This window comes from Syngnathus typhle, linkage group LG1 (genome assembly GCF_033458585.1).
Source record: "Syngnathus typhle isolate RoL2023-S1 ecotype Sweden linkage group LG1, RoL_Styp_1.0, whole genome shotgun sequence".
NCBI lineage: Eukaryota > Metazoa > Chordata > Actinopteri > Syngnathiformes > Syngnathidae > Syngnathus > Syngnathus typhle.
Window position 1 is genome coordinate 10,554,848 of NC_083738.1, and position 27,190 is coordinate 10,582,037.

General features: G+C 41.7%; 1 protein-coding gene across 1 annotated transcript in view; it reads right to left on the reverse strand.

Annotated features, from left to right (window-relative positions):
• Positions 1 to 26,415, reverse strand: part of lingo2 (leucine rich repeat and Ig domain containing 2) — a 178,373-nt gene extending 151,958 nt beyond the window's left edge. The window contains exon 1 of the mRNA XM_061289956.1: positions 25,899 to 26,415. The gene's annotated coding sequence lies outside the window, so the exon portion shown is untranslated. The remainder of the gene's footprint in view (positions 1 to 25,898) is intronic.
• Between the last annotated feature and the right edge of the window lie 775 nt (positions 26,416 to 27,190).

Below are 27,190 nucleotides of genomic sequence, written 5' to 3' on the forward strand. Positions count from 1 at the left end.
ATTTTAAAGATCCAAGTAGTGTGAAAATCTTTGACGACTTGTCAATCAAACTGACCTTTCCCATCTATTTGTTGATTATTCTAGGGAACAAAAACAGTTCTGCACGTTTGTTTCACAATTCAGAGGTTGTGGGTTCAAATCTGGGCTTTGGCCTTCCTTTGTGAGATGTTCTCCCCATGTCCGTCAGGGTTTTCTCATGCATACTTCAGTTGACTACCAAATGCCAAAATCATTCTAATAGGTTAAGTGAAGACAATAACTTGCTGCTATTGTCATATCGCGATCAGTCGGCAAAGAGTTCAAGGTGTCTCGCATTCCCATGAATTTTGTGAGGATAAGCAGTACAGAAAATCATGAATCCTGCCTTTATTGCATCCAAGGTAACAAGGTGGTAGTAATGAACTGGACACCCATAACATCAAGCAATTCAGGCCGAAAGGACATTTGCGGTTATTCATGGGGTGTGGCCGCCTGATCGTGTCTGCTTATGAGAGGGAACGCGACAAGCGAAAACGATCAGCCATTACTGTAATATCCTCTTTCCGAACGGGTGTGTAATCCAGAGGATGTGGTTGGAAAGTCAATAGGGTCCTAATGAGTGATGGAGCATGCATTATGAGAATGCTGTGCTTTTAAAAGTTACCCTTCGCTGTCTTCCTCCTCCTCCTCACTGGTTAATGTTGCTGAGCATGCATGTTTTATTCATTAATGCCTTCACAAAACTCCACTGGAGACGACTCGACTGCCCTCAGAAACAACGATTCTTCTGAAGACAGCGAAAGCGTTTTATCAGGCCGCAAAGAGCAACGACCAAGGCCAGGCGTCTTATTATTTGACCCAGACACTTTTCATGCTAGGTCATGTTTTCACACCTTATCAAATTCTTCATTTCCTTTTATGTAGGAGCCTCCCTAAACTTGATCACATTGATTTTAGTGGCAGTTTGGAAATCCTGATATAGTCAAGTGTGGACCCAAATCATTTTATTTTTGGACTGCATTATAGGCACACTTGAATAGTGCATCAAACAAGGTGCTACACTCTATCAAAAAAACGTATTTGTTTACAAATAGCTGGGTCTTTAGAGTGCCTGTTTAACCGTCAAGTGATAAATTAAACAACCAAGTAAATATTTGGATCCTGCCTCTTTCCAAAAATGTACATTGACACAGTTAAGATAACTGAATTCCCTGGTTGTAGAAGGCAAAGGGTCATTATTTAGACTGTGCTGTCAGTGTTGTCACAAATAACACCTGCCAGAGTTTTGAGTTGGACTTGGCTAGGCTGGGTGGGCAAAAGCCCTAATTTTCCAAGCAAATGACAAATAATAGGGAAACCATTTAAAGCAATTTAGGGAAACAATTTAAAGCATTGCTGATTCCAAAGATCAGCGTTAGCATCTGGGAACGCCTCACATGCTCGCATTTGGTTTGCTGCATGTGCCACAAACAGTGGTGAAAATGAAATATGGGCTTTTGCTGTTGTAATGGGGGCCTGAGTTGGAATTTGCACTTGCCCTTCGTAATCTGTAATGTCACAAGTGGGCTCATATGCATAAGAACAGCCCCCCACACACACACACAACATTGACAAAGTCATGTCAAAAGTAAATCTAAGCAGAGCTGCAGTGATGTTAGACGTGTAAATCCTCAACACTAATTGGTATGTGCAATTGGGTGGCTGATCAAGTGCTGCCGCCATCAGTGAAAACACCATCCATGCTTTTTTGCCTTTATTGGGGCTCGTATTTGCATCACAATTTGCATTGAACCCAAGTCGTCTGTGGTCAAGGTGTTTAAAGATTTTCCGACATTGTTTCACAATTTAGCAAATATACATATGTCCACTTTCATCACCCGTGACTTGGAGGCTTGGGTAGGTAAAGATCTGCCACTTTCAAAAATGGACAAAGACAAACAACAATGAAGCCAAACTACAGGCAGAGCTGCAGTGTCGTTGAATGCATAAAATTGTGTCTCTTGCGCCTGCACGCGCCGCAGTAGGGTAGGGAGGGAGCGTTTATTTTCATGAGAAAGGACCGTTCCCTGAAACAGACTGCTTTCTAAGAGGCTAAAAAAAGAGAGGGCGAAAAGTGATATGACTCTTCATCTTTAAGACACTTGGGAACCATCTCAAATTATGAAGAAAGCAAAATGTGTCTCTTTTAATTAGGTTTTGCAGTGTCTTTGGGACTGCTTGACAACATACACGCCAACACATTCTGCCAGAGTGAATGTTTTTTGCATAATCAGCAGCAAAAATCATAAGCCACCTCCAAGTACTCGTAACTCATGAATAAACCACGCTACAACTTGACAGACACGATTGCAGGTCAAATTTCTGCGAGGAAATTCACAAGCGTAGGAGTGAGTCGGAAGTCGTTAGACGGTAATGTACATCTGTAAAAAGAAATCTTTTGGAAATGCCGTGTATTAACAAAGCCTCTACATCCATGAACTATGATATTATTGTTGTTAGGAACCCGGTGAAGATAACAGGCTGCCATGCAAACAGCATCTTGAATAATATATACTGTAGAACCTTAAAACAAATCCTCCCCCAAAAGGTAGGATTTTTTTATCGCCTTATCACTGGACCACTGCAACTACGAAATGTTTCCATCTGACCCCTAAAATTAGTATTTTTGGTCTACATCCATCAAAAAGTTTACCAGTGGTGCCTTGGGATACGACGTCTCAGCATACTATTTTGTAGACTTTACTGTTTTAATGTTTTAATTTATTGTTTTAACTTATATGTCTGATTTTTACCCCATGTGCAGCACTTTGTACTCAGTGAGGGTTGTGTTATATGAATGAAGTTGCATTGAGTTGAGGTAAATTAATCATAGAAGAACCCAACTGATTTCACAATGCATGACCAAAAATTCTAAGCTAACAGGACTGATAATCAGTTAACAGTGCATTACAATGAATGCCTCCATGACGTTGCAGGCCACCGAGCTGCAAATGCATTTACTTCATATTCTCAGAGTCACAACCGAAATAACAACTTCGTCCTGATAAGACGTGTCGCATTCACACGTTGGTGGCCGTAAATGTTACGACTCCCAAGCCCGGCACATTCATTGACCCGAGCAGAGCTGGTGATGGCTGAGGTTGCTCTTAATGTTCTGCAAAAAGGCTTCAATCCACCATTTTACATGCCTACCACTTGTTCTTTAAAGCACTCAAAGACCAATTGATGCAAGATGTATGTGAGCAATGTAAACTAATTAAATAGTCATGAATTAAGAGCGTGTCAACGTTGTAAATGCGGCCACTGGGACGGAACACTGCCTTGCTTATCTGAACAGTTATTGTGTGATTTATGACTACGCATGTATAATTTAAAACATCAACAAATGTGTTAAGATGCAAGATATCAATGTGGCCTGCAGCTCTGTTTAGCAAAACATACTGTACATTTTCCCCATGGTGGGGCAGGATAGCGTTTTCATGGGGGATTCAGAGATGGAGCGGTTATTTGGATTTAGTTTGCGCGTTATTCATTCCTTCCATTCTTAACTAGCACTGAAACACCAAAAAACTGATTGATCATTGTGTTATTTGTCTTATTATCTAACACAAAAAATTAAACTGCCTGGGTTTTGATATTTCAAATTGGACTATGATTAAAAATACTAAATGTAACGGGATTACTGGTTAATAGTTTAACAAGTAAAAACATGTCCTATAAGTGTAAATGTGAGCGAGAATGGTGGTTTGTCTGTGTATCCTGCGAATGGCTGGCAATAGAATAGGTCCCAGCATAAATGCAACGTAGGTGCCGCAGAAAATGGATGGATGAATATACAGTATATGTAAGAAATGGCTGCAATTTGCCAGTAAGCAACTGTAAAATGAATTATTTTTTTTTGTAGAGGATTGAAAATTTATGCTTGCAAATACTCATTGTAATATTTGTGTATTTTTGTCGCTCCACCATTTGTCTTCAAATATTTATTGATGAAAGGGTTTACGTGTAGGAGTGACTGTGGTGGCAAACAGCTTCAAACCTCCATTTGAAGATTCTTTTTTACTATGGCATGCTGCTGCATGTTCTGACATGAGTTGTTTGAGTTCACTGTCACCATACACCTCCCTTATCTCATATTTTCACTTGCAAGTCAGATTGAAAAATTGGCCGAATGATAGCTCATATATCACAGAAATCACTGCATTCACAAAAAGTGACTTTCACATGGTCTCACTGAAACAAGAAAATTGTTGGTGTTTTAGTGTTCCTCAAATTCTAATAAAACATTTCTTTCGGTGTTCTCAATGCATTTTTAACGGTTAAATGTGCAGCGGTATACCAACATTATTCAGGGGGCAGTGGGCCACCGGATGTTGTTGGTGTACCAAGGAAATAAACATGACACGATGGTTGTCATGGTGTCTAATGCTAACAATGGAGGCTATTTTCTCAGTATTTTTAGCCATTTTGCTCACAAACATAAGAAAAAAGCCTGTTCTGTGCAAGAAAGAGCATCTTGCCGTTATCCTCATACCTTCACACGAGGTGCCTTATCTCTACTGTGCAGTGCTCCAGCCGTTTTGTTCTTCCACTGTCACGCTACTATTCATCCCCAATCTGTTCGTGGCAACATATCACCATGTGGCTCTTTTTGTCTTCAGGACAACCAACTGTCTGTGTTTCTTATTCAGGCTCACAGCTTTGCTCACCATCTCTCCTGCTCATTGTCTCCGTCTGGCCCCCCTTGCTGATATTGAGTTGCACAGAATACTCCAGGAGGTAGACTGATCCCAAAAGCCAGAGTGAGGCGATCACAGCCAAGAGATTACTGAGAAGGGTTTCACTAGCTAGACAGGAAGCCTTCTGTAGGCACCCTAAGTATAAGTCTGGAGAAGTTTTCATGTCTTTCGTTCATTCCCTTCATACAATGCTCTTATCGCAAATGTTGGAGGGAAAATGCAAAATGCCCCCAAAAATTTGATAGAACAAAGCCTTGTATCCTGAAAAAAAAACACAAAACCAAAATGTCAGAAAAAATATATTTATAATGAATTAATGATGAGATAATCTCAATATACTGAATATACTTACAAATTTGTTGAGGGTCAATTACTGGCTTGTCTAGTTAAACACAAAGCTATTATTCTGTATTCTGAATGAATGGCAGAAGACTGGCCTTAATACTTGAAGTAGATACATTATTGTAGCAAATAAATTTCAGGCCATTAAAGTCGAACTTGAATAACAAAAACATAACAAATTAAAGATTATTTGGTCCTCCCTTTCTTGATGTGTTTCAATTGGACAGATATTTACAAATCAACTGGTCCAGCAAAAAGAAAGAAGATCCTCTAACAGATAAGACGATGTAAGTGTATTTCCTTCTGTTGTCAGCTGCCAGCAGTCTCCACTTATTGGAGCAAGCATATAGAACCCCCCCCCCCAACCCCGCACCCCAGCCCCAAAGGCAGTACAGTTTCACACCTTGATTCACTTCAAGTGCCAGATTAGTGCTGAAGTGGTCAATTGCTTGTTCTCTTCAAAGTCAAGAGCGGCCAACAGAACCACGAGGGGAAAATGAAGTGACGTCCAGTGTAAACACCAGCAAGATGGCATAAAAAACACACAGCAGGTCTGAAGAGGGAAAATAGAAGTCCACTGGGACAGAACACAGAACTTTATCCGCATGCTTTGCAGCGCTCGGCGGGATTAATGGAAAATGCAGTCCTCAGCAGAAATCAATGTGCCGCCTTAAAAACAAGCTATTTCTTGCTACCCAACGCTAAGAACCTAAAGTCTCTGCGATAAACATTCCAACCAGGTGCTCAAAGGAGCAATCGCTCACTGGCAATGACCCATTAGACATGGGGTGTCGGGGGTTCGAACACGACTGTATATCGAGCGGCTGCGTGGATAATTAGATGGGCTTTGTTGTTTTTGCACTCTCAACATGTTTCTAGCTTGTTTTGCATGCACGCTCTGGGCACCTTCTCGGATGTTCACCTTTCTATCCCGTGGGTGCTGAGCACAAGTTTAATAGAGCCTGCAGCTATGGCGAGATGGCTGTGCAAGGTCAATAAACAACCAGCCTCGGGTTAGAAATAAAAAATTAAAAATAGACTATCTCTGTCCCTTCCTAACCTAGCCCCAATCACCACAGTAACCCATCAAACTCTAAAGCTACTGAAAACACCACAAGTCAATGAGGGTTTTTGTGAACCAGGCGTCTTAATTATGGGCTAGAAAATTAGCTGTAAAAAACTCATATGTCATAGGAAATTGTCATTGTGCCAAAAGTAATATATAATACTTTATATGCCTATAATTAACTGTGGAAATCTAAAAAAAAAAAAAAGATACAGCTCCTTGAAGTCAACCGTAAATTTCACCTAAGCACAGTTTAGCCCTTAGAATGGCTTCCTCATCTTCTCCCGTTAGCTACTACTTATCCTCCTTTAGTTTTAATCATACTTATTGACGTGGCTTAATCAGAATCAGTCAGATTGAGTAATTAAGAGGAGCAAATCCAGACTGTGGAAGAACAGTCTTTAGCCGCACCAGCTCATCGCTGCTGCAGACTAAGTTAACTTAGCACCTAACATTCCCTTGATAAAGTTCCTGCAAAGCCTAGAAAGCGTAACAAATTCTTTCAAAATCTAGTTTCTATAAACGCGGCAAGCCTCAATGTAAGCTTGGTAAGGTTATCACCTGCTGTAGTGCCTCATCATGCACAAAAAATAAAATAATTAGAAAGAAAAACAGATCAGAAAAAACCAATAGCAACCACGATTACTCCACTTTCGGTGGTCATCCTAGGATAGGAGGATACCTTATGCTACTTGGGGTTGCATGTGTGGTGAAAAAACTTTAATCCGGGTTTTTAGTTGCCACCCTATAGCACCCTGTAAAACCACCTATGGCCGTCAACTGTCAGGGGCTATATATGAACCGTATTGTACGCACTATAAAGCGCACTGGATTATAAACCGCACTTTCAATGAATTGCCCATTTTAAAACGTTGTCCATATATAAAATATATACATTTTGGCCCGTGGGCCGACACGCCTGCTGTAGAGGCTCAATATTATATATATATAAGGTACACCTGATTATAAGGCACACTGTCGGCTTTTGAGAAAATTGGAGGTTTTTAGGTGCGCCTTATACTGCGGGAAATACGGTACATCCTAATTTAATATAAAGTGGGCTAAACCTGTAAAACCACAGCATCATAATAAATATAAAAGGTCACTAATTTGTCCGTTTAGGAAAGTTGTTTCATTTAATGAACCATCCTTTTCTGAAGCCAATTACAGAAGGCTACTGAAGTTTGTAATTGTAGAATCACCCACACCCCCTACAATTAATAAGATGTTGCTGTTTTAAAACACTTTATTAATTTATTAGTCATTCAATCCATCGTTGCCAATTTATCATACAATTTTCACTGGGAAGTCACATGGGTGAGTCTCATTCCCCAAAAAGCAGCTTGTGATCTTATTAAAAGGTGAGCCTTCCAGGCAAAATCTATATAGTTTCAACAGGAACAAGCTCTAATTATTCCTTGGTTGCCCTTTATAGGGCAAGGGACTATGTTTAGTCGCTGAAAGGCAAGTGAAAATGACTTAGACTCTCACTAAAAGGCTGTGGAATACTTAAATATACTGCACTTCCAATCACCTTGCAATGCTGTCATTCAAATTTTGCTATGGTCCTCAAGTGAGCACCAGAGGTTGTTTGGTTGGGGGTTTTCCCGACTCACCGACCTTATTTTGAGAAGGAATAACATTGTTGTGAATGCAAAGTTCCATTTTGAAGGAGAATCGAGGGCTTTTGCCCATTGTAAGTGTTGGTTTTTTTTTTTTGCTAAGTTTAGACTCACTACCAATATAGCGGCGACTCTTTAGGAAAAGGAAAAAAAACCATCAGTGGTGATCCAGGCTCGTCTGCTATTAGTAAACACTATTAACAGCAGGAGTACCAGAACTATCATGGCAACAACATACGTAGATGCCCTGCAGTATCATTTAAAGGGATTATTTAAAGATACATTTCATGAAACTTAAATAATGAAACTTAGATGGAGCAAGAATTGCCATTGATCATATCGCTGATCCGAGAGAGAAACCACACAGCCTTGTAATCAGTATTTTCGCAATGACGGCTTTGGTGGCATGCTGTCACATCTGGAGATGTTGCGTGATGCTCTTTCATGTGGGAGGAATAAGAAACAAAAAACGGAGGTCAAAGAGGTTATTCTCTTCATTCAAGCGTACTGTACTTGTAGGAAGCTGGTGGGGAGGCGTTGAGGATTCATTTCCATTTGCATAGCACATTCATGTTCACGTAATTTGAATATCATTCCCATTCAAGTGCCTTTGAACGTGTGCAATAAATCAAAAGGAGGAGGAATGATTAGATACCTACGTGACTTTCAAGACACTTCGAGTGCCGCGTGAAGTGCATTCATATTGTCAACTCCACAACAATAAAGGATAGAAAAATATTGCTTATTTGGTCTATATTTGGGCCATACATATGGTGGTGTTGACAGCATGAATGATATTTGTTTTCTTACAGTTCATTCATATCCTAAATCCTCTTATCTTTATGACGCACATTTTTATGTCAATACTTGCGTGTCAAGTGCCAGATTCCGCCAATACAGTACAAACATGTGTGCGTATGTAGTGTGTGTAGGAAATTGGAGGATCAGGAGATGAGATATTGAGCCGTTTACCAAACCCACGTCTTTCCTTGAACTTTGTTAACGCTACAATATGGTTATATAGTAGATCTGTGGAATAACGACGAGGCTGACGTCAGGGCGCACGCGCGGCGATGTTGACAAAGGACGAGGAATTTGATCGATGGATTTAATGGTTTAGAGTGCACAGATGGTTTGATAACATTATTGCTTATATAATAGTTATTTGATATATAAATTATATATCGTTATATGGGCCTGTGGAATATTTTGAAGTGCAAGACCCGTCAGCGGCGCGCACGCATTGTTGACAAAGGACGATTGGTGGATTTAATGAATTGGAGTGACGCAGATGGTTTTATTAACGTGTTATTTATGTAATAGTTTTTTTAATAACTCTGAATTTTACGTCAGGGCCGTTCTCAGTTCTTAGTTTGTGTTTATGTCACGTTAGCATACCTATTGTTTAGCCTGTTGTTGCTCACGTGTTGTTGCGACGCTGCGACAGCAGCGCGGCGGTTGTTTACATAAAGGACAAAGATTGACTCGACGAGCTGCTGCTGACGCGACGTTGCGCTGCTGTCGTCACTTGAAATTCAAATTACAGTAATCCCTTGCTACATTGCGGTTTGTTTATCGCGGTTTCACTTTATTTTATTTTTTGGGAAAATCTTTGAAAAAAAAACCCATATAAATCGTTCCTGAGTATAAGTCGCCCCCCCACCCAAACTATGAAAAAAAAAACCGCGACTTATAGTCCGAAAATTACGGTAATTTGAAAACGTAACATACACTTGACACTGAAAATTAAATCTAACTTTAAACCATAATCCAGGCTTGAAAACCTTGCTTGAAAACATAACCAAGGCTGGTTGAAACTCTAACCATTGTTTAAAAGCCTTGACCATACTTGAAGTCTGGACTTGGAACCCTGACTTGAAATCTTAACCCTACTTTGAAACCCTAAAACAGATTCAACATCCTACTTTGAAACATAAAAATTATCTTGCAAATTTACTTTACTGTTTGGGGTGGCGGCTGCACTGACTACAACTTGAAGGCCCTGCAGCGCATAGTGAACACGATTGGCAAGATTATTGGTGCTTCGCTCCCCTCCTTGAAGGACATTTACACCTCCCATCTCACCCGCAAGGCGACCACGATTGTGAGTGATGTGAGTCACCCCGCTCACTCTTTGTTTGAGCTTCTGCCCTCTGGGAAGAGGTACAGGAGCCTGCGCTCTCGCACCACCAGACTCTCTAACAGCTTTATACTCCAGGCTGTTAGGTGGTGGCGAGTTCAGGATTCTAACAGCCTGGAGTATAAAGCTGTTAGAGAGTCTGGTGGTGCGAGAGCGCAGGCTCCTGTACCTCTTCCCAGAGGGCAGAAGCTCAAACAAAGAGTGAGCGGGGTGACTCACATCACTCACAATCGTGGTCGCCTTGCGGGTGAGATGGGAGGTGTAAATGTCCTTCAAGGAGGGGAGCGAAGCACCAATAATCTTGCCAATCGTGTTCACTATGCGCTGCAGGGCCTTCAAGTTGTAGTCAGTGCAGCCGCCACCCCAAACAGCAATACAGCTGGAGAGGACGCTCTCAATGGTGCCGCGGTAAAATGCAGTCATGACGGCCGGAGGAGCGCTCGCTCGCCTGAGTTTCCGCAGGAAGTACAGGCGGCGCTGGGCTTTCTTCGCCAGTGATGCGGTGTTGGTGTCAGCTCTGCGGCGCGGGCTTGTAATCCGTGATGGTCTGAATGCCCTGCCAAAGGCTCCGTGCGTCCCTGCTGTCCTTGAAGTGGGCGGTAATTTTGCACGAGAACGCCCTCTTTGCTTCTTTGATGCCCCGGGACAGGTCGGCCCTCGCAGTCCTCAAGCCAGCCTCATCCCCTGCTCTAAAGGCTTTGTCCCTGGCCCTCAGCAGCCTGAAGACAGCCCCTGTCAGCCATGGCTTCCGGTTAGCCCGAGTGACGATGGATTTTGAGAGAGTCACATCATCAATGCACTTCCTGATGTAGGAGGAAACAGAGTCAGTATACTCCTCAATGTCTGTCCGATCGTCGCAAGTGGCAGCCCTCCTAAACATGTCCCAGTCAGTAGAGCCAAAGCAGTCACGCAGTGCATCAGAGGCACCCTCAGGCCACACCCGTACCTGCTTGCGAACCGGCCTGGACGCTCTCACCATTTGTCTGTATGCAGGGGGCAGTGGCGCTCTCATTGTTACTTCTGTGACGTTTGCGACAGTGCAACATTTTACGACTTACAAGACAAGTTAGGATAGTCACGGTGGGGGGGGGGGGGGGGGGGCGAATAGTTTTCTTCTTGCTAGGGGGGGGCGTAACAGAAAATAATTGAGAAGCACTGATTTAACCCATCCCCGTGTGATTTTTATCCATCCCCTGGGGGAGAGGGGAGCAGTGAGCAGCAGCGGTGCCTCACTCGGGAATCATTTGGTGATTATACCCCCCAATTCCAACCCTTAATGCCAAGCAGGGAGGCAATGGGTCCCATTTTTATTGTCTTTGGCATGACCCGGCCAGGGTTTGAACCCACAACCTTCCAGTCTCATGGCGGACACTCTACCACTTAGGCCACTGAGCTGGTTAATTATATGCGCTACAAGAGTCATGTAATGGTTAATACCGTTTTTTTCCATGTATAATGCGCAAAATTTAACTAATTTATTGTCCTAAAATTTGGGGTGCGCATTATACATGGGTACAAAAAAAAAAAATCTTTTATTTTTTTTTTTAAATCCGGATATCTTACAGAGGCCGCCATTACAGATGCGCTTTCTTCTCTGCTGTTCACTTCAAACACACTCCATACGAACACAATGCTCTCGTATCAGACGCTTACTAGATCACCTGCTCGTTTGCTGTCACAATGTACCCTAAACAAATCCTTCGCTATTGAGTATGCTAGCGCATGCGCAATGATACTGACCGGCAGAATAACATCCGGTTGTTCCCAAAGATGATCTTTTTTCTGAAATAATTTTACGTTCACGGATTTAAGTAGGAGTCAAAATTTGGGTGCGTATTATACATGGGTACAGGCTTTTTTCCAGCATCAACATGCCATTTTTAGGGTGCGTATTATACATGGGGGCGCATTATACATGGAAAAAAACGGTAAAGATATTTATTTTCTCAACTAAGATGTCTTAATATTCCGACACATGAAAAGCTTAACCCTAACTTAAAAACCTAGCCCCGAGTTTGAAAACCTAACCCCACTTTGAAACCCTATATTGGAACCTTGAACCTCATTTGAAAAATTCTTCCTTGACACCCAGACTTGAAAACTTCCTTTTAAACCCTCATTTAAAGCACTGTGAGTCTTTTTAATAGTGCAAAAGAAGACAGTTATTTCCTCAAGTAAGTTTTCCAAATGTCCTGACATCTATTAGACCATGACAAGCTCAGCTTGTGTATAATGGTGGCTAATAGCAGCTGAGCGTCTCCATTAAGTGCTTGTGTTGTTCTGCTGCGATGGCGTCTTATGTAAGACAAAAGGGAGGAGGCCAGTGTGTCATAACCAGAAGAAAAAAATTAAAAAAAATCTCACCTTATCATGTAAACACAATTTACTCAATTTTAGTTGACTGCCAAAATTTTATCAGTGGCAAACATTTGCATTCTGAGGTGCCTTTCCTTTTCCTCATGTTTGGCTCTTATTCATTCAGCGGCACCATGTTCATCTTTTTTTGACAAGGCAGTCATGTCCTCAACAGCACTGTGCTGGAATCTATGGAAGTCAACTCACTGTCACTTGAATGTTGTAGTTGTTGTGTTAATTGTTATTGTAAGGTGGTGGTTATCATAAGTGGCGAGAGGAGCAATCGGGATAATTGTATGATGTGTGACTCAACATGGAGCATATTATTTTCTTGAAGAAAATAAACCTTCCATTTATTTTACCTAGGCAAGATGCCAAGGTTTATTTTGTAACAACCACACCAGCTTTGTGACCACGATACAGCCATCACCAAGATGTTGTTCCACTCGGTGGGCTTTCAACAGTTTACCAATTCCATTTGTGACAAAGACGGAAATGGACGATTTAGGAGCAGATGGATCGCTACTAAATGACCACGAGTCATCATGGAGAACAAGAACAGACACTCTCACCATGATCCCCTTTACAAGAACCATCATCCTTTCATCAAGTCATCAGCCAGAGAATTTCTCAAACAGGAAACTATCACTGTATGGATGCAGAGGGTGAAACTTGGATTGACTGTACTATTTTTTTCTCAGTTCAGTAAGGAGCAGCCTAAAAAAGGGAGCGTTATTTTTATACCTTTAGTGGAGTAAAACAATCCATTTAGTGATACTCTGATTAAGAAGTTGTTCAATGTTTTAGAAGTTAACAGCAAAAGACGAATCGTAACCGTAACTTCTGTCCAACAACCTCTAACCCCAACCTTCTAAACTCAATCCCGAACAAACCCCAACCTGGTTGAATCCAACCTTTTACTCTAAACCTAATCCCAACTCTAGACCCTATTTTAGCTCAATTGAAATCATCCATTGAGATAAATTAGGCAGAGTTATGCCTGGGAGTGACATCTATTGTTGGTATACATTGGGGAAAAGTGAATGTTTTTGCCATCGTTGCAGTTTTAGAGAAGGGAGCATCAGATCTGTGTGGTACCCAAACAGCACTGACAGCCTAACGATGACAAACAGCAATCGCTTGTGACGCACTACAAGACGTCGAGAGACAGAATGGCTGCCGCCGCCACTGCCATAAGACAGGTGCAACGCATCACGTAGCTCCCCCTCTAGTGCATTCAACAGCTTTAAAACAGTTTCCTTGCCTGTCTTGGAAAAATTTTATGTTTTTGTGGTGTTTTTTTTTTTATTGTGCTTTTGTGTGTGCGTGTTTGTGTGCGTGTGTACATTTACTTTGTCTGTTTAAAGTATAAAGTATGTATCGATCAACCCACCCACCCACAAAAAATGACCTTTGCTATATGTGCACACCTTTGCTTCTCAGTGAGACTCCTCCTTAAATACAGTGAAACCACTTTAAGGCATCACAACAAAAGCGAGCATCAAGCAAAGACACCACTGCATCTGTATGTGTGCAGACCAGAGACAACACTCTGCCTATATTTAACAATGTGGAGAATGCCGACAAGATAGAAGCAATGATGCTCTCATCACAACAAGGCAAGATCAGAGTACATGTTGGGAATTGGAAACATTTGCATGGTGACGAAAAAGGGAGAACTTTTTTTAGCGAAACAGCTGCACAACAAACAAGGCACTAAGCGTAAAATGCCTCAGTGGATTTCCAGTCATGTAATCTAAAAAACTATGAAAAAAAAGAAGAAGGATCTGCAGACACGTAGGTTAAAGCTGCCCACAGGTATGAGTGTGAGTCATGTTCGTTTTGCATGTGTCAGCCCGTGAGGTCGTGCATCACCTCTCAGCACCCTGCCATGCCACTGCAGTTCTGAGTGGACATAGCACACGAGCGGGCCAACAAAGCGGAGGTAAGCATGATAATAAAAAGTGGGGCCTTCATTACTCCTCTTCCAAAATGATGGCTTGGAAAATTATTTAGCACCAAGGTGAAGCCTTCCTTTAATTTAGGTCGGCTCATTTAAGTGCTACGCAAGGTTATCGGCCAAGAGATACCGTTCATTCCATCAGACGACAAATTTAATGATGTCCTCATCGTGCACGAACGATATGTTCAAGGTGACGGTCTTACAGTTAAAGTGATTTTAATAGGTTGGCAGCAAATAACTCAAGACGATACATGCAAAACAATTAATTGCCAAGGCATCCTAAGAATAAAGTTGGTTATAATATGTTATATTATTATAGTAAAGGGAGAAAGAGGTACTTTGGTAAACAATCACACTTACTGTCAAATGACGTAAACATTTCTTTAATAAAATAAACTTAATCAAATGAGGATTCCCGGATCAGATCCCAAAAGACACAAAGCCAGGATGTCAATGTCACGAGAAGCCCTCTAGAACATATTAAGTTCATCTGGGGTTAAGCAGAGCCACTTTTAATGGTGGCAGATATGAGTGTATGCCCATTTAACATGAATTTGAATGTGATTGGTTAATTCTCAATCCAGCCATATCACAGTTATAAGAGAATATGCAAAACTCTCCCTGTCAAGAACACATTTTTAAAACCAAAAACTATCACAATAAACATCATTGCTGTTTATATATATATATATATATATATAGATCAAGCAGAATATTGAACAGTGACATTGAAATCTAGAGCAATAAATATAAAACAAATTCTAGAAATACAACACTGTAGTTAAATAAATTGTTAGCATGCAACAAACATATCGGTCGTCGCAGAATATAAGTATTTTATCTCCTTGAGATTGTGAGCTTTTACGTGCTTGTGTGAGGCTGGAATGGGAAATGTGGTGGGTGTTTTTATTTAGGCATTTTGTACTTTCTGCCAGAAGTATGCAATTGTTGTTCTCAACAGCATTAAGTGGCTGCCTTTTTTGCGATTGAGCAAGTAATGCTATGTGTAAGGATACATAATTGCAAGCTGTCAGAAAATGGACGGCTTTCCATGTCTAGCGATTTGTTTTTTTCCACCCAGCTGAAGAAATTGAGTTGGGTGGGTGTTTTGAATTGACTTTTTGATGTATTGCGACTTTTTTCATACAAATGTGACATCTGGTTCATAGCGGGCTCCCAATGTCTACCTGGCTCAAATTAAAAATTAGTATATTGCTGAACTCCTGAAATTCCATTTCATCAATGCCTCGCATCCTTACAGCATCCCTTCCATCATTGCAGTGCATCAAACGTCACTGACGTCAGTGGTGAGTCAACATTTGTTTCGTCCCAAAAGCAACAACAAAAGCTGCCACTTTTATTCGGACTAAAATCCCACAAGCAACGATAATATTTGTTTGTCATTGCAGCTTTCATAACACCAAGCGTCAAAAGCGGAGGCAACAGCTGGGAGTTAAAGCTTCATGACGCACAGTCAAAAATGTAAAAGGACCGAGGTTATGTCATGTCATGCGTCGTATTTACTGGTTAATGCATAATGCATAGAGCTGCATACACATACATATTTAAACCCCACATTTATAATATATCATTCAAAATATTGCTATGTGCTTGCAATTCGAAAAGCAAAGCCTGTGTTTCCACTAAGCTGTGCAGTTTTTGCGACGCTACGCAAGTTTTAGAAGTGCACATGAAACGCTGTCTCCACTGATTACCAGCGGTACAACATCTGAGTCGGCCCAGTGGCGCGCAGCGACCGCGCTGGAGCGCCACACCACGCCGCCTGTTTGATGCCCGTGGAGTGTCGACCTTTTGATCTAATTTTAGCAGAGCGCCTCATCCTTCGCTCAAATACTCGATAAGACTGGCGCATCCATAGCGGCAAGGCGGGAAATCGGCAGTTTGTGCTGGGAGGGGAAAAGGAGGACCAAATGTATTGGAGATATTGTAATGTTGTTATGTGGTGCCGGCCAGAATTGCAAATAATGGTACCATCAAACAGGTCACTCAGTAATTAATCTGAGATTATCTGTTGATGCAAGAGCAAGAAGAGCCTTTTTGACTTGAAACGATTTCTGACACAAGATGGCCGTCACAAGATCGCCGCCACTACACGACGGTGATTTGCAGTAAACTATCGCAGTCTCGGGCAAGAATGCTGATGATTTTAAATAGAAACCAGTTCAACACCATTTCAAATTTAAAAGCAGTGCAGCTCCCTTTTGAGAACACTAAATGGCAATACCCTTTAACCCTCTTAAATTCTGTAAGATATCTGAAAAAAGACAGTTGAGGTTGAAAATGAAAGCATTTCAAATTTCTTTTCCAGTTTGGCATCACTTTACAATTACAAATGAGTTCAACTTCCTTTTTAGCACCCCAATGACAATATCTGAGTGGCTGCCTCTCAAACTAGCATTGCATTTTGTGAGCTATACGAGAAAAGATAGTTAAGAGTTAGTTAACATCGAACATGAAGCCAGTTCCTATTCATTCTCAAATATGAACCTTGTTCAACTTGTCTTTTTGGCCTCTGCTAGACTCAAACCTTATACGACCACCTTTAAAGTGTCATTGAATGTCTGATGCTTCAGAAAAGACGCAATAAGGTAAACTGAGTTGATGTGAGAAGGAACATCTGTTAATGTTCCTCTAAAGAAGCATCCATTAGGGTTTCCACGACTCGCTTAAATGCTCCGAGCTGCTCCGTCAGCTGCGCTGAAACGCTTGGGTGTTGTTTAATTGCTCGTTTAAGTTCAACGCTATTCGTTTGGAACGCTGCCACAACCTCTGTCCTCCCGAGAAATTCTCAGCATTGCGCCATTTCCTTGTCCCCCTTCCTCATTCCATCTGCTGTTTCCGTGTCACCAAAGATCTTAGCCATTGCCTCGCTGAGTTCAAATATTCGCTTTGCTCTGTTTCAAACAAGAGCTAACCAACACAAAGAAATAATTGAGTCTCTGTGGGGCCGGCGGCGTCGAAGAGCACGTGGGGCGAGGGGGCGGCATACAGAGGAAGTGATCATTTGTGGCCTTGAGCCAAGCGCCTTTGTAGATGGTCTTTGTGTTGCCATTGATCTGGAGGCGGATACACCCGAGGACTACATTATTTATGCGCTTCTGCTTTTTTTTTTCCTGTTCCCTATCCTGTCGACAGTTGAAAGTGGTGAGTCTCTAAAAGGTAATGGGATCAGAAGGATGTCGTCGCGGCTAAAAAAGGAAACGAGGGCCACCGAGGAGGAGGACCAAAAGCACGGCAGCCTTTCAGCTCAAGTCCTTGGCCTCTCTGCACACAGCGTACTTTTGCTAGAGCCATGCAAAGTTAAAAAGTTCAAATTGTCACATCCACGAGACAATTTGTATTCAATATGAGACGGGGGGGGGGGGGGGGGGGTGTATAGAGCAATGCAGCCCAGTGGAGATTGAAGTTGCACAAGCACCAGGGTGAGCTAGTTTTAGGATGTAACTTTACTTATGACGCACAAAACCAATTCCACTTTTTTGCAGTATTTTGAGAGCAAGTGAGTTTGAAAATAAATTTGATCTTTCGTAAAAGGGAAAAAGGAAAAACCTAATAAAAAACTAACGCAAAACTAAACAGTGGCCAACAAGACCTGTGCATGGCAGTCAAGCAGAGAATTTAGAGAACATGTTCAAAGCCCAATTATATATGCCGTTATCGATGACAGATCCGCGGGACTGTTGTAATCTTGAGGCGTGCCTTGCGGAGATCAAGCAATGGATGTCTCTCAACTTCCTTCGTCTTAACCCAGATAAAACTGAGATGTTGATAATTGGTCCAACTCGTTATCAATACTTATTTAAGGAAATCACTATAACTATAGATAACTGTACTATCACTCAGAGCGATACTGTAACTAATCTAGGGTAATATTTGACCAAACGCTCTCCTTTCAAAAGCACATTAAGAATATAACCAGAATTGCGTTCTTTCATCTTCGTAATAATGCTAAGATTCGTCCGATCCTCTCGACCGGTGATGCGGAAACTATCATACATGCGTTCGTCATGTCGCGCCTGGACTTCTGTAATGCATTATTCTCTGGTCTTCCTAAATCCAGCATCAAAAGTCTGGTTAGTACAAAATGCTGCTGCGAGGCTGCTCTCACGGACAAGAAAATTTGATCACATTACCCCAATATTAGCAAACTTATATTGGCTCCCGATCCATTTAAGATGTGACTTCAAGGTTCTTCTATTTACCTATAAATCACTGCATGGCTTAGCACCTTCATACCTCGTCGACCTAGTTGTTCCTTATGTTCCGTCTCGTAACCTTTGTTCGCAAAACGCTAGTCTTTTAGTGACACCGAGGGCCAAGAAAATGTATGCAGGGTCTAGAGCATTTTCTATTCGGGCTCCAGAGCTTTGGAATGCCCTACCAATGTATATCAGAACTGCTCCCTCACTAGAAACATTTAAGACACGTTTAAAGACACATTTCTATAATATGGCCTTTAATTAACCTGTAGTGACCGATTTGGCTGGAGTTTGTTTTCGCTCCCTCACGTGCAAAAGGGACACCATCTTAATAATAATGATAAAGATGTTTTACCGTTCAGTAATAACCAGCGAACGTTCAACATTGTTCCAGTGTCTTCTACTCCAAGTTAAGAATTTAATTACAACAACTGGCTTTGTCCACTAGATTGTGCTACTTTTTGCAATTCCAATAATGTAGCAATGCTTTTTCTTTTTATTATGTTTTCACTTGAAAGGCTAATCTTTGTTTGAAACCCTATTACTGGCTTGAAATTCTAAACTGAATCACTTAAATTGGCTTGAAACCCTACATTCAAACCCCAACCCTGACTCGAAACCTTATAGAGGAAGTCAACCCGAAATGTCAAAACGTCCTGTTTATTCTAAAATTGCCATGTTACTTTTAAACTGTGTATTTAAAATTTAGTCCAAGTATTTCACATTAAACCGCATGAGGGCGCTCAAGGCCTGTGGAATAACTGGAACTGCAACTGACGAGATTGTTGTAAGCCACGTAGAAGAGGAAGCGCTGCATCTTCTACTTCCGGAGTTAGCGGAGTTGTTTAAGAAGATGAAGATTTCGCTGAATTTAATGATTTGGAGTGACACGGATAGTTCGATAAACATGTTAGCATGTTTTTTATGCTATAATTATTTGAATAACTCTTAATATGTTATGTCAGGCACGTTCTCAGTTTCTTGTTTATGTGTTTATGTAACGTTAGCATACTGTCTCGTTCAGCCTGTTGTTGCCTATCCTAATTTTATTTTAAATTGCCTTTCAAGATGACGTGTTTGTTCTTGGTGTTGGATTTTATCGAATAAATTTCCCCCAAAAGTGTGACTTATACTACGATGCAACTTATATATGTCTTTTTCTTCATTATTATGCATTTTATGGCTGCTGCGACTTTTCCTCCGGAGTGATTTATAGTCCGGAAAATACGGTACTCTGTTTATACAGTGCAAATCTGTTGAGTACAATTCTTCTTATGGGACAAAACATGTTAAAAAATGTTAATTTGGGTAGTTTTTGAGGGGACTGGAACAGATTAATTGTATTTCTATTCATTTCAATGGGGAAGGGTATTATGTGATTATATAGATTATAATCACGGAGCGAATCAAACTCATATCTCAAGGTACAACGATGTAGTTTATATATAGTATTTCAGTGAGTTGTACAACATTGTACTTTTCCTAGTCTGAGGTTGGAAATGTCCCAATTTCCTGGAATCTATCGAATGCAATTTTATCATGGTGTCCAGTATGTGAACTGCAATTTATATTCCCTGGAGCTACATGTGCACATGCACGCTCACTCTCGCGCATGCACGCACGCACGCACTCACACAAACGCGCACACACACACACAAGCGTGCACACAAACACAGAAGTCCACTCACTTGCACACACAAACATACACACACACACACACACACACACACACACTCTCACAGACACACACACGCACACAAGGCACAAGGCACACACGCATGCACACACACACACACACAAAACTAAATTTAATCTCGATACAGTAGCTACAAAAAGCCCCTCCAGGCTTCGACCAGAAGATGGAGCTGGACAAGTTGACCTCGCCCTGAGGTGGTCCTTAGAATGCTGCCCCCCCAACCACCCCTCAAACTCTTTCATCCATCCAGGAAATAGCTCAGAGTGGTAGGGAGAAGAAAACCTAACACAAGAGCTAATTAAAGCTCATTGATTTTTCATTCAGGAGGCGTGACGACGACATGCGTTGACAAGAGCAGAGGCTGGTGTTTACTCATGATTAAGGTCAATGAGCGTTGTGGAGTATTGTGACCATGCACAGTATGTAGTATATGTAGGCTTCATTAGAAGCATCATTTGGAACACAACCTTAGACTCAAGGCCCTCATTTGGAACTGTAAAAAAATATTTAAGTTGTAATTTAAAATCCTCTTGAAACATTGGCCCAAGCCTGAAAACATAATTTAAAATCAACCAAATCTTGGTTTGATTGAAACCCTATCCTGCGCTTGAAACCCTGCTTTGAAACATTAATCTTGAAAACATAAATTGGAACAAAAACACAGGGTGTAAATCATGATTTCAAATGAATTCAAAACCCTCTTTTGAGATCCATTCCCAAGCACATTCTATGTAGGTCTCCAAACAAAAGCTAAAATCGCAACATGAGGCTGAAACTTTTTTATTTTAAAGAATAACTCTAGCTTGAAACCCTAACCAATGTTTGAATTGCTACTCCCTGTGTGAAACCTGTCTTATTTTAGCAAGTGCACAAAGTCGCAATGAAGGGTTAGGGTTAGGGACAGAAGTTTCGAGTGAAACAAAATCCAATGATGAGTCCATTTGTTACTTGAACGCCAAGCACAGTCCCATGTCTTCATCAATAGTGAGTGGAGTTGGGCTCCAGTGATCACTCAGCCTCTTGATGGGGAGTCACGGAACCAATTCAATCAGATTCAAGCTCAATGAGTCAAGCAGCCAACAGGAACGTTCAGTACAACACACTCAGTTGTGTCCTTGTTCTCTTTTTGCTCCTTGCAAAAACAAACGTCTATGAATGCGTCATTCCTTCTATTAGGTGGACCTGCACAAGGACTGTTAGTTACCCGAATATGAAATACTTAATTGAACTTCAGCCTTTAGCTATGATTGAAACAGTAATCAGTTAGGGTCTAGCCCAAACTTGAAAACCTAATTTGAAAATCCTAATTTCAAAACCTAAAAAAAGCATAATTTGAAACCCAAACCCAGGCAATTTTAACACCCTTTTATCGGGTTTGTTCAGTATTATTTGAGTTAAGACTGCTGACTCTGCATGATTATTTTCATGTTTGTTTTATAGGATGTCAAAGTCACCATGGCAAATGTCTACTTTTGAACTACCATGAGCTTGTTTTCTCCCCTCTCTGTCTAGACCTCTTTGTTTTGCGTTGTTTTCAGCAGCGGTGTCACCCCCTCAACCTCATCTAAAGCTTCTTGTTCATACTCTCACAAAGGAGATGTCTGCCAAGGTAGAGAGGCGCTTATTGCCATCGTCGGAACCGCCAGGAAGGTCACGCTTCAACGCGACACCAGCCACCATGCCGCTGTCTCGGAGAGCTGGCTCGGTGGCCCACATGGCCCTTTTCACTCCTCACAGGAAATCCTCCACCCCACCTCCCTGAGAGAGCCCTTTGCAACTAGTAGCATTCCACACCAGATGGAGGGATACTCATTGACCAATAGTGGGCCCAAGCGATGCAGGCCCCATTGAGTTCACTGCAGCAAAACTCAAAGAGAAAGTACAAAATGCTAATCTTAAAAACGGAACGTTTGTTTTAGGTTTTATGTGACTGAAAGACGGTTCATTTTAAAGTGTATGCATTCAAGACTGCTGGGAAATTAGAAAGCTCTCACTTGAAGCTGAAACTCGAAACGCAAGCAAAACTATCATTGTCTACGACATAAACTTGGATTTATTGCTACAAATACCCAATTTCAATGCATAACTAGGTATTTATTGTTGGTCACCTGATGTTACTGATTAATTCAAATATAGTGTCCATTGACACCACCATTGTTGCTTGAGCTTCTATTGCATTTTGTTTGAAATGTCTTATTTTCATGGAGGCACCACAAGATCCAGTGGCGTAGCCAGGAATTTTTCCAGTAGGGGTGCGCGCCCACAGGAAAAAAATCGAACATCACCCACGCAGTTCGCTGATCGCTTAAACAACATCCGGGTCTGGGAGGCAAACGGTGAATGGATAACATCGCGCACATAGAATAGCGCAAGCACATTCGTGCAAGACGGAAAGAAAAAACGCCATGAAAATGAAGAATCGAAAAAGCTCGATTTTTTTCAACCGGGGCGCAGGGAGTCCTAACCGGGACGCCGCCCTGGCTCGGCTACGCCACTGACAAGATCTCTGCTAATTTGACAAAATCCAGCACACAAGCAAACACACACTGGTGTATTTCTATACCACTATTATTAATGAACGACTTGTGATGAGCGAGCAGGCACGTCTCATACTAAACGACACATCTGCTGGAGCATATTGCGCGGTGGTCCCACAGGGGCAGATTCGAAAGTGGTGGGACAGAGTATGATTTTTCTGCACCCGGGTCCAGCGGACCCAAAGCAGCCAATTGCAATTAAACATCGCAGCCCAAATATTTTGGAACGACTGGAAGCAATGATACTACATATGCTGAAATCATACATACAAGACTCCTGTCTGGGTTTCATATGATACACTATCAGTTCCAACTGTAGTCAAACGTCTTTGCCGAGAGAAAATATAACGTTGAATTTGAAACCCATTCCCTGTCCCTGTCGTCATTGATTTTTTTTTCCCTCTTCCTATGTCCTTGGACGAGCTAAAAATACATTGTGGTGCTTCTGAGTGAAGGGCTTGTTTTTGACGGTGCCCTCCAAATTGAAGAGCATCAATATAATAATAGCACGTACAAGTGACAAATAGGTGGCAAGTTAAAATTGTGTTGAACTGCAAGTGTCTTTAATTCTATGTTGATGTATAGGTCTCAATGTGCATTTAAGTAATGTACATTTGTGTGGCTTCTCTTTTTTTACAAAGAAAGTGCAGTGCAGTTCAATTCCAGCTCCAGCCTTCCAGTGTGCATTTTGCATGTTCTCCCTGTGCCTGCGTGGGTTTCCTCCGCGGTCTGGAAACCAGTACACGGTGTCCCTTGCCTCCTACCTGAAGTCAGCTGGGAGATTCATATATATATATATATATATATATATATATATATATATATATATATATATATATATATGCGCTACATTCCGTTCACGTTCGTCCAAATTATGAACGAGTTCATGAACTTCCCTTCATTGAACGCGTTCAGGTAAAACACTGTTGGTGGCACAGTATTATTTTTCTATTCTTTATTCTATTTTGTGTAACAAAACAAAGACGTTCCGATCAATGTTAGGAATCAAGATATCCTTTACTGGATAACGGATTGAATGCGTTCAGGTACAACACTGTTGGGAGCACAGATAGATTAGGATCATCATTTTTATTTTATTTTTCATTCTATTTTACAAAGCAAAAACGTTCCAACCAATGTTAGGAATCAAGACATCCTTTACTGAACACAGGCCAAGATCATAACTAAAACCAAACTCCCTGAAACTGAGCAGTAACATTTCACTCCACAGTACCTTGGTCTTGAAATGTCATTGTACCCTGCATAGATTTTATACATCCCAGAGCAGACACAAATCCAGAATATAACAGAGACCAATATTTCTTACTCCAATACCTTCCTGGTATTTTAATGGCATCACAGATTTAAGACTACAAAGGTATGCGAGCATGTTAGCCACGCTAGTTAACCTACTTATCTGCATTGCTCGCAGGTCTAAAGTTGACCAATTGCAGACATGCTACCTCTCACAGCTACTAGCTGCTAATTCTAACCTCAAAACAGTGTTATATTTACTGTATATATTAACCTTACATTGGATTAGTCATGATGAAGAGTGATGGATGGCGCTGTTGTAAATGTGATAATGTATTAAATGTATTGCCTGCAATATTAGTCATTCTTTATAGGCACATTTTGCATTATGTTCTTCTACCAAGCCACCATACTCAAAATCCCGAAAAAGATAACTCTTACGACCAGAAGTCATCAGGTTTGCCGACTGCTTGCACCAATAATGGGAGGGGTAGGGGTCGTGTCACTTTGCCTGCGCTGATGACGCACAAAAAAAGAAGAAAAAAATAGCTTGTGCTTCTGATGGAAAGTTTTAGCAATTTCATTGTACCATCTCAAATTCAAAACATGAGTTGCAGTCTGTCTGACACTGGGTAGCACATCTTACTCCAGAAAGCCTTGACAGTCTTGCGGTATTATGGTACTGTATGCACAGGTTCAGGACATCTTGTGCCAGATAGAAAGATCCCTCATGAGTAAAATAAATCAATAGAATTCAAAATAAGTCATGGGTTTATCCTTTTTTTTTTAACAGAGATCGCAATACTGCAAATCATCACAGTGACTGATTACAAGAGGACCGTTTTTAATCACACACACCGCTTGGGGTGCCCCACAATTTGGGACTCCCCTGGAGTAAGTTAGTGTTCCTGAGGGACACCTTCCTCCACCTTTTAACAGGAAGCAGTACTTCCAGATTAACACTAGTAAACCACAAAATTAATACATTTCCAATGCATGAAATGCAGTCGTCAACGATGAATGACGCCCTTCGTACAATTGCCCATCCAGTGAGTCAGTGGCCGCATTATCTCACCCTGTAGAAATATCACACGAAAAAACAACTGTTTGTCTCTGTTGAAGAAATAGTAAAAAAATAAAAATGAATACACCCCCCTTTCGGCAGAGATAGGGGAGGATTACACATATCTTGGGAACACAGATATACAAACTACAAAACCATATATAACGGTTGTTCTTGTTTTGTTTTTTTAATTGCATCATAGCACTATGTAAAACATTAAAGACAGTGGGAAGCGCGACAAGCTTGTGTCATCCACTCAGACACCAGTCACACCAAACTCACCATCCACTCGAATATAGCCTGCCTGAAATGTGGACTAAGCGAATAGAACAGTTGAGTGCATCCATGCAGTCGGACTCCTTTGCCGTGGTCACTTGAGCCACCTATCGGCTTACTTCTTAAATACCCTTTTTTCTCTACCTACTCACACTAAAGGGTACATTTAATTGTCAGCAGGTAGGTTCTAGTATTCAGTCATTTTAAATATTTCAATATAGTGCACCCGCCAGGCCAGGATGCAAATGCATAATTTAAAAGCTTTTTTTTCCCCTGCCTGATTGCGTTGCAAACAGACATGAAGCGTTTAACTTTTTCAGCGGCGATATACCCCCCCCCCCCCCCAAAAAAAAAAAAAAAGAAATGGGGCACCATCAGCAGATAGCTGAAACTGGAGACAGGCAAGCAAGTCACAATGTAACGGGGGGCTTCAACAATGCTTTGTGCATATTAAAGCATCTCGTTGGATGGCCATTCCACGCGCTCAGGTGCAAACTGGCGCACAGTTACGCGTGCACAGTGGGAGCGCGCATTGCATCCCCCCTCACCTAACACTCCCCTTTCCTCAAAATGAAGTGGGGAGCTAAGCAGACATTCGAACGTCAGCGTATTGCAACTTTGCGCAAGTGATGCGTTCAACGCTTACCTCACAGCAGCAGGAGAGAAAAAAAATCCTCCGTCAAGTCTGTCTCACCCCGACTCAATCCGAATCCGATTCGAATTTACTTGGCGCTACAAACGCATAATCCGTGTGAAAGGAAAGACAGGATTGTGAGGAATTCGTCCGTCTATAATTCCTCCACCTCGATGGTGAACTTGAAGATCTCCACAAGCGCTTATCTTCGCCTTCTACGCGGCTCCAGCTGGGCGGTGCACCCCGCTGAATGGGGAAAAAATAAAGAAAAAGAAAAAAAAACTGCACAGGAGGTGGTGCGTAGGAGTGGAAAGTTTGAAGCAGATCAAGCCCAGACAAGAAGAAGTGATGGCCGACTATTCCTCTCGGTCGTCCTCCTATTGATTTTGGCCGCTCGCGGGTGTCCTCCGCTCGGCGCCACCTGCTCTCCGGAACATCGTCTCATGCAGGATGGATGCTGAGACAGCAGCGGAATTTGGAGACTCTCGCTCTCTACCGCTCTCTCTTGCCGTCTCCGTCCTCCCACACGCCTTCTCCTCCACCTCCCTGCACCTTCCCTTCCCTCGCTCCTCCCCATCATCGTTCCCTCTCACTCCAGCCCTTTCTCACACATCTCATGCGTGTTTCAAGCTTACTAGCGTGTAATGGTGCCACATAAATGAGGAATTAACCAAATAATAAACCAAAAAAACTTCACGTCCATATTTTATAATATATAGTTTTCATATATCTATCCATCCATTTTCTGTACCACTTTGTACCCACCGGTGTCATGGGCTTGCTGGAGCCTATCCCAGCAGTCATCGATCAGGGGACACCCTTAACCGGTTGCCAGCCAATCGCAGGGCAAACAGAGACGAACAACCATCTGCGCTCACACTCACACCTATGGGCATTTTGGAGTGCTCAATCAGCCTACCATGCATGTTTTTGGGGATGTGGGAGGAAACCAGAGTGCCTGCAGAAAACCCACGCAGGCAAGGGGAGAACATGCAAACTCCATACAGGGAGGGTTGGAGGAGGAATCGAAGCCGCACCCTCTGAACTGTGAGGCGGACGTGCTAACCAGTGTTCCACCGAGCTGCCAGTTTTCATATATGATATCATATATATCTTTTAAAAAGTAAAACGTTCGTAGTAAAATGAGACCAAATAAGCGCTAGAATTTATTTGGGGTGTTTTGCTTTTTCTACATAATAAATAGTTCAAATATATTTTTTATGTGTGTTTATTTGGGTACAATTAAAATGTTAAAATGTAAAATGCACTGGGTAGCACGTCCGCCTCACAGTTAGGAGGGTGCG